Here is a 6,306-nt window from a genome sequence, read left to right on the forward strand (position 1 = left end):
TGCACGGGCTCTGGTTAGCTGGCCCCTCCCCTCTTCAGGAGGTGTCTGTGCTTCCAGCCAGGAGACTCTTTGCCCTGTAAACTCAAATCACTGAAAACATGCTGGAAAATGAGAGGAATGGAAGAAACGGTGGTACCCCATCCCGGCGCTGGACGCGCACCCTGCATGGAAGGCTGCAGATGTGGGCACTGGCCTTGGAACCCGGCCACCCTGCCCAGCCTGCCCAGGCCCTGACGCCATCCCTGGGGGTCTGTGCTGCCCCCAGCCTGACACCCAATAGGAACACTGTCCAGAAGACAGGACGCGCTGCCCCCACCCTGAAGTTATGACTCTGTCCCTAGAGAGCCTCCCACAGCGGCGTGGACCCCCGGGGCTGGCCCCGGCTCCTGTCTGCCGAGAGGGGGCCCCAGCCTGGCACAGCCCTGTGCACGTGAAATCCCACCAGGACCGCTGACCCTCAACTGCCCATGGGAAAGGTCGGACATGGTCACACTGCTAGTCCCTGGGTGGGCTGAGCCCATGGGGCTGACTCCAGATCCCAAGCCCTTAGCTACGTTCACTCACATCGGGTCACCCAGCCAGCAGACAGGGCCAGAGCCAGTGGCCTCAGCTTATGGTAACTCTTAGGCACAGGCCTCCTGCGAAGCCTGCCTGCTCCTCACACCTACCCCGTGGCAAACAATGTCCAGATACTCGGTCAGAAGGCAGCTCCCCTGTCCCCAGGCCCAAAGCTAGCAGGCGGTGAGCGGGCTCAGAAGACAGGCGCTATGGTCCCATGGCACCCCCACTCCCAGGGCCCTGGGATGACCACACAGGGGATGGGACTGCAACTTCCCTGCGGGCTCCTTCCCAGCAGACGCCCCTGGTGACCTCATCCTGGACAGCTCCCTGGCTCAAGTCTTGAGAGGAAGAAATCTCCAACAGGCCCCATCTGAGCAGATCCAGACGCTGAGACGGCTGGTTTTGCAGAACCGCCCTGGGGCCCAGGGCAGCAGCCTGTGAGTCAGAGGCTGCTGGGCCCCTAGCCAGGGGCTGTCTCAGGAGCAGCTCAGCCTCAGGTGCTGGGAGGCAGGCTGGCTCCAGAGCAGGCTTCGGGGTGTTGGTTCTCCCTGCCTAGGAAAGGGGGAATGGGCTGTGCTTCCGCCACAGGCCCTGGGGGCACCTGGTTTTCCTCCCTTTGAATGGAAGTCCCTGGAATAAAAAGTTGCATTTGGACACAAAAGGATCCATGGGGATCATTGAATACTGAGACCCCCCGATGTGGGCCAAGACCTCTTACCAGCCACGACCCCAACCAGAGTCAGAGGGTGGTTGGCACGGCCTGGCCACCAATGTCGGCCAGAAGGAAGCACTCAGGGCACTTGCTCAGGGCACTTGCGCAGGGGACCCCCCGGAGCTGCCCTCCCTCAGGGCTGGGGACGTTCTCAGCCGGGTCCCACTTGGTGTCTCCACTCACTGGGAGAGGCTGGAGAGGCTGGAGGACAAGGTCTGCCCCGGACAGCCAGCACCCAGGATAAGGTTCCTGCTCAGAGGCCACCCAAGAGTGTCTGTCACAGAGTGGATGAGTCAGTGAAGGCTCTGTGCCTGTGGAACCTGCAGACATGACAGATCTGGGGTGCAACACCCCACAGGTGGGGCAAGCACATGGAAGCAGTGACTCCCAACCAGCCCCACATGCCCCACAGAGGGCTGTAGTACAGGGGTGCACGGCATGGGGGACCCCCAGTTCCTAGATGCAGCCTTCGGCACCATGGGGACCCCTGTGTGTTAGCCACAGGCCACGGCACCACCCACACCCACCCATGCCCTCTCATGCCTTCCTTGGCACCCCGGCATTGCCATTGGCCAGATCACTGAGGTTTGGCCATTTTTGAGCCACAAAAATGACAATTTCATAAGGTTGTACCTAAAACATCCTAAATATTTAACTGCGGAAATCACTTTTCCAGTTCCCAAAGATATACTGAGCTCCCAACAGTCAGGGCTGTGTCTTCCTTTTGCTCACTCACCCAGCGCCTGGCTGAATTGGATCAAGTGGCTTCGAACGTCAAGAATGTCGCCACCTCCTGCCTACTAAGAATCAGGGGTTCGGGCCCTCCCAGGTCCATGGACGACCTTGGGCACCCCTTGCCCTCCCTGGGGAGAGCTTCCTCTCAGGTCACAGCAAGAGGATACAGGGAGAGGAGGAAGGAGTGGAGAAGAGAGGAGCAGAACAGAGAAGAGAGGAAAGGACAGGAGAAAGAAGGGGAGGAGTGGAGAGAAGAGGGCAGAAGAGGAGAAGACAGGAGAGACATCTGGTTATTACAGCATCTCAGCCTTCTCTACCGCAACATCTGAGTCAGCCATCTAGGGTGTTCAGTCCAGAAGAGCTCTCTGATGACGCCATTCCTCTGATGATGCCATTCCAGCCAGCACCATGTGGAACAGAAGGACCCAGCCACGCTCGATCCACACACATCATTATAACACATTGTTCTTTCATGTCACTAAATTTTGGGGGGTTGGTTGTAGTAACATATAACCATGTTACATGTTGGCAGGAGGGCACAGGCATGGCAGTGTCCCCCTGCTGCCCAGGAGTCCCCTGACATCTGACCCTGCGGGCTAACACTCCCCTCCCTCCTCTCCAAGTCCCCCTCCAGCTGCTCAGACAGAGGGGCTTTCCTGGCGCCTGCTCACGAGGACCTCATTGCTGAGCCCCCACTCCATGTGCACCTTCTAGAACAACAGCAGCACCTTGGGAAAGCTTGGCCTTCCAGACGCAGGGGCGCAGGTGTCGTGGAAGTCCACAGGGCATGGGGATGGTTTGGGTTTAGAAAGCTCTGCATCCTGGCTTCTCTGCTTCTCTTTGTGTTATTTGTCCTCTTGGAAACAATATGCTTCTCAGGAAGAACAGACACCTGCTCGCTGGGAGCTGCTCCACGTGCTACTCACAGATAGGGCTGGTAATTGATGCTGCCGTCCCCCCATCCCAGCCTGGCCCGGACCTATGCTCCACCAGGCCCTCCAACCCTGCCTCCAGCAACCCTGGAATAGACATCGAAGCAGATGGCAGGAGAGAGAGTGGAGCAGCCAGCAAGAGCCTGGCTTGGCCCGAATCCATCTGTCCTGCTTCAAGCATCTTGCCCGCTGGCCACACATTCATAGTTTCAGCCACATCAGCATTTTGCAAAATGCCAGCTCCAAGCGGGGGACCCTCGAGGGCTGTCGTGGCTGCCAACTGTTGGATTTTGACACATTTCGGCCAGTGTGGGCACACCGGAGCTTCGTCCACATTCAGAGGATACAGGAAAAGTCAGCTGCCCCATGCTGCTTCTCAGAGTCACTCAAGTTAGGACGGGCTCAGGGGCCCTCTCCTCCTGCCCGCCCTGCTTGGCCAGCTCTGCTCCCACATCCAGCCTCTCCAATGCTGGAGTTCTTCCAGGGGCACGGACCACCGCTCAGACAGCACCCCTTTCTTGTGTACCCCAGCGTTGCAAAGTCCTTCTTCCACTAAGCCAACATTCTGCTGGACAGCATCCAACTCAGGACAGATCCACTTTTCCTGCCATACCCCTTCTGATAAAATGGGAAAGATGGTGTGGCTGGTTCAGAGACAGCCTGGAACCTGAAAGTGGCTGGGAAAGGCTTGGCCGAGGAGGGAAGCAGCGGCCGAGCCTCACACAGGAGCCTGCCCAGGTCATGGAGCCAACTGCCCTCTCCCACTGTGTGGGTCAGGACCCTGTCTGCTATAAGCGGTGGCAAGAATTAAAACAGGTGTTACACACACACACACACACACACACACACACACACACGAAACAAAGACAGAGGAGAGGGAGGAGAAGGAGAAAAGAGAAGAGAAGGAAAGGAATGCTTCGGCTCAGATGACGGCTGAAAGTAAAGGGCACCTCTACTCAAGGCACAGACGGGCCGAAGCCTGGCCTCCTCTCTCTCTGACTTCCTTCTGCACCATGTTAGCACCATTTCTAACATGGGGTTCATGTGCGGAAAAGCAATCACCACCAAGCAGCTTTACACATATCCTCAAGTTCAATCTCAATAGAAAAATAAGTGGAAGCCTCTCGCCTTAGAAGTTGGAGCCCTGAGCCTAACTCACAGGCGAGGGCAAATGTGTGCACATCCCAGAAGCAGCGACAGCATTGAAGTTGGGAGTTGGTCTAGTCCTGGCGCAAATGACCACCCATGGTGCCCATGCTGGCTGTGGTGGGAAAAACTGGCAGATTCCAACCCCCAGGGTCTCTGGGCACAAGGAAAGGGGCACGCAGCAAGGTGCAGAGGACCTATCCCAGTCTAAGTCTCTGCTCAGAGCCCAAAGCCAGGCGAGGCTGGGGAGGCAGAATGGTAACAACTGATGCCTCCAAGGCTCTCCTCTGCAATGCATCAGCTGTCACCAGCCAGGTTGGGTGTCATGTTGCATTTCAAACCAGAAACTCTTAAATGTGCATTGAACTGACGGCGGTGTGTGTGGTGCATTGTTTACGCCCGACTCCTGGCTCCTCCAGTGCTCTGCTGAAGGCACCCTGGGAAGTTCCAGGGCTGAGCAGCGGTAGGCGGGGGCGAAGCTTCATTCATGTTAGCTTCATTCTGTTAGCTTCATTCATGGTTACGGGGTCACCTGCTGAGGACACCCAAGCGGTCATGTAGATGACGACAGCACTGCCATTCACGGGGCCTGGCTCAGGCAGATCCTGTGGTGTGAGGAGACCCTACTGTCAGGCAAGTCCAACAGGGAGTCTAGCTGGTGGTGACCCTTGAAATCTGGTGGGCAGAGGCCTGGAGACACACATTGGCCCATTCCCAGTGAGTGCCAGGGCTGTGCGGGCAGGAGACATACAGGTCTCCCCAGACAGGCAGGCTGGGGTCCAGAACTGCCCAGGTCCCCACAGGGTGTGGTGAGGAAACCGAGGCAGAAGCTCCTCGGTGGACCAGCCAAACAGAGCTCAGGGATGCACGGACAGGGTGGGTGAGATGTGGAGACGTCTCTCAACTCTGCCACCTGCGGCCCCTTCCCTACTGCCCTCCAGGGTGTAGGCTGGGCCCAGGGAGGAGCCCCTGCTGGCCCTGATTCTCCCACATGGAGCTGGGAGAAGGGGCATGGGGCCCAGAGAACCTCAGGGAGGCCGTGGACAGAACAAAGAACCATCTCACCAAAACCACCTCAGGGGGCAAAACCGCTCGGAAATCCCTTAGGCCCCTGAGTCAGTCCCGGCTCTGGCGATATTCATCGTTGAGGCTCGGTCCCTCTGCCTGCGGGCACCGCTGGCACAGCCCTTCTGAGCACTCCACAGCCTCTGTCCCACAGCTGTGCCTCCAGGGGTGCGTGGCCAGCGGGCCTCAGTTCTTTCCACCCCAAATAATGCTGCAGCTCACATCCTCAAAGATGTCTCACTGTGCCTCTGGGCGGGGGCCTCTGTGGGCTGCCCCAGAACTGTGTGGCCGGCTCTCGGCAGGGCGGCTCTGCCGTGTCACTGAGACTGTCCACGTTGTCCTGCAGGCCCTCCCTCTCAGGCCTTCTCAGCTCCACAGGGTCACGTAGATGACCAGCCCTCAGAAGCGTCTGTGGGTACCCACCTGTCTGATCTTGTCACTCTGACAGCATCTCAGGGTGGCAGTGAGGTCTTTCTGCCTCGGTGGTGCTGAGCATCTGCCTGGAACCTGGGCGGCCGTGGCCGCGGACCCTCCTCTCTGCGGCTCTCCTCTCCCTGTCAGTGCTGGTTTCCTGCTGAGGTTCTCACCTGCCTTCCCACTGCGGACCCTTCAGGAGCCAGCTCTGTGCAGATCGCTCCGCCTCCCTGGCCCGTGAGTCTCTGGAGTCCTCCACTAAGGGACAACGTTCACGGTGAGGTGACATAACCGGCAGTGACTTCCCTCCTCCTGGCTTCTGCTGACGATTGATCAGAGTGACCTCCAGCCCCAAGGTCACAAAGACAGTCTCCTGCATTTTCAAAATTAACTTTATCATGTTAACCTTTCCCCGTTATGTGCTAAATCCATCCAGAGTTAATTTCGTTAATATGGTGTGAAGGGGAAAACCAATTTTATTTATCCATAAGCTGCCAAAATTTCTCAACACGATTTAATAAATAATCCACGCTTTCCCCAAATATCTGTTACCATTTATCCGATTCTCACAGACGCAGGGGTCTCTTTCGCCACACGCGTCCTCTCACATCCTGTGTTTTTTGACAGCTCCACACCCGCAATTCCTGTGGCTTTGTCGTCTGTTTTAAAGTCTACTAAATGAGCTTCCCCCAACAACCGAATTTTTACTCTTTTTTTCAGAATGTGCTAACCTATTTTAGG

Source organism: Mandrillus leucophaeus, unplaced genomic scaffold (assembly GCF_000951045.1).
Source record: "Mandrillus leucophaeus isolate KB7577 unplaced genomic scaffold, Mleu.le_1.0 Scaffold644, whole genome shotgun sequence".
Classification (NCBI taxonomy): domain Eukaryota; kingdom Metazoa; phylum Chordata; class Mammalia; order Primates; family Cercopithecidae; genus Mandrillus; species Mandrillus leucophaeus.